Genomic DNA, 2,149 nt, shown 5'->3' with positions numbered 1-2,149 from the left:
CAAACATGGTAAACACCTCTACTGTTCATTCCTGTGGCATCTAACTGCAGTGACTTATTCAAAAGGCTTCTCACCAGTGTGAATTCTCATGTGTTTAGTCAAATTACTTTTTCCGGTAATATTCTTCTTACAAATAGTACAGGAAAAAGGCTTCTCACCTGTGTGAATTATCATATGTTTATCAAGTCTAGATTTCTTTGAGAAAAATTTTCCACAGGACAGACAATAAAACTTCTCACCTTTGTGAGTTCTCATGTGAACCATTAAATGCTTTTTTTTAAGAAAGTTTTCTCCACATGTCAAACATGGGAAAGGATTCTCTCTTGTATCTTTAATCGTCTGCTTAAGAACAAGCTGTTCTTTTTGCTCACTTATGGGGAGCTCCATGGTTTCCTCTTTTATACAGGGATGTTCTGGCTTTTGATGCTCTTCTTTTATCTGCGGATGTTCAGATTCCTCTTGGTCCAAACTGGATTTCCTCCCCTGTCCACAGAGCTGATGGTCAGAGAAATCCTCCTCTTTTCCAACATAATCCTGCAGGCGGTCTGGAAACACAAACACAGCAAAAAGGCGTTCTATTGGTGGTTTAATAAAGGACACCTCACATAAAAGCACCAAACTCTCTCCTTGAGGTTGAGGAGCCAGTGGATCCTATCAAGCAACCTGAATCTTCATTCATTTTGGCCTAAATGTATTTCCCCACAAACAATTATTAAGGAAAGTAAAGCATTTACATCCAACACCACAGTGACTGTCTGGAAAATGAGGAAGTAATGAGACACCCTAAACTCAGCAGCGTTTTCTGTACACCTCTGCCTGGAAGAGACAGACCCCAGCTCAATGTGTCAGAGGTTGAGCAGATTTCCAAAAATATTCTAATGAAATTTCTCCACTGTTAGCTTGGAATAATCTAATCTAGGTTCAGGTGTCTGAGTGTTGTAGTAGTTGTAGTTTTTAAATTAAATAAAAAGATTAAAGACACTTAAAGGGAAACTTCTGTTTTTTTGTTTTGTTTTTACATTGGGCCCTTGATTTTACGTTATTACATCATGTTCTACCCATGTATATGAGTTTTTTGTCATTTGGAACCGTTCTAAAGATATTCCTTTAGGTTATATCCAGGTAACGTCTTCCTATGGGCAATGACTTGAAGCACAAACTAAACTGTTCATAATATATCATTTATGATACGCCAGCATTCATAACTTGTAGGCGAATCACTGTCTCCCAGACATCCACGGTTTTATTTTTTATACCGTAAATCCTCTAATATAGGCCGGGGCCTTTATTTCACTCAGGTGCATCTTGGTCCAGGCCATTATTGGAAAGAGGCCAGAATTAGAGGCAGGCCTCTATTTCTATTTGATCAAAACAGACGACCAGTGGAATGAATAAGAACTGATTGTGTCTCTTTGAACCGATAAAATACTAGGTTAATTTATTGAAAAAGTACAGTTACCACAACGGTTTACAGAATATTATTCAGACTTTATTATTATTTAATCATCAATATGTCAAAACAATGTTTTCATCCAGTGTGACTTACGATCATAACATTACATAAAAAAAGGTCAGCATGAGTTTAAAACTCAAAGTCCCAGTAAAACATCCCTTTTCATGCAACCTGGTACCGCACCGCATGCTTTGGAGATGACAACTCAATATATTACAATTACTTCAACTGAGCTGTGCAGCCCTGAACAACCCATTCTCAATGCGTCTGTCTTACAAATAGGACTCATTTCTGCACCCTGGTTTTCAAAGGCCTCAAACGCCCTTGAACTCCCTGCAATGCTCCTGTTCTTTCGCTCATTCTAGGTGTTTTCCCACCATGGCCTTATCTCTCAGACTTCAAGGTTGCGCTTCAAAGCAGCAGCTGCATAGAGCCTTTACACACACACTGCTCTCTATCTCCACATTCGGTGGCGCACATTCTTTTGGACTCTGTGACCTGTATAACATAAATGTATTTAGTGTAAAACATTTATTCAATATGTAAAACATGTATCCAATATATTCTAATCATTGGTGCAGATTAATTTTCTCCATCAACTTTCCTGTTAATATGTGAGACATTCTTCATAAGGCTAGAATATACAAACCACTCTGGTTAAATAATTTGACTTGTATATATTAAACAAGTATTAAA

General features: G+C 37.7%; 1 long non-coding RNA gene across 1 annotated transcript; it reads right to left on the bottom strand.

The window, feature by feature from the left end:
- Positions 1 to 246: 246 nt before the first annotated feature.
- Positions 247 to 890, bottom strand: LOC119778638. The gene is made up of 2 exons (XR_005280100.1): positions 832 to 890; positions 247 to 545 (listed from the first exon to the last, which is right to left on the bottom strand). It is a non-coding gene; the product is annotated as an uncharacterized LOC119778638 (long non-coding RNA).
- Positions 891 to 2,149: the final 1,259 nt, after the last annotated feature.

Source organism: Cyprinodon tularosa, unplaced genomic scaffold (genome assembly GCF_016077235.1).
Source record: "Cyprinodon tularosa strain WSP-4 unplaced genomic scaffold, ASM1607723v1 ctg1361, whole genome shotgun sequence".
In the NCBI taxonomy this organism is placed as follows: Eukaryota; Metazoa; Chordata; class Actinopteri; order Cyprinodontiformes; family Cyprinodontidae; genus Cyprinodon; species Cyprinodon tularosa.
The sequence above is the reverse complement of the archived record's forward strand: the minus strand, read 5'-3'. Positions and strand labels throughout refer to the sequence as shown.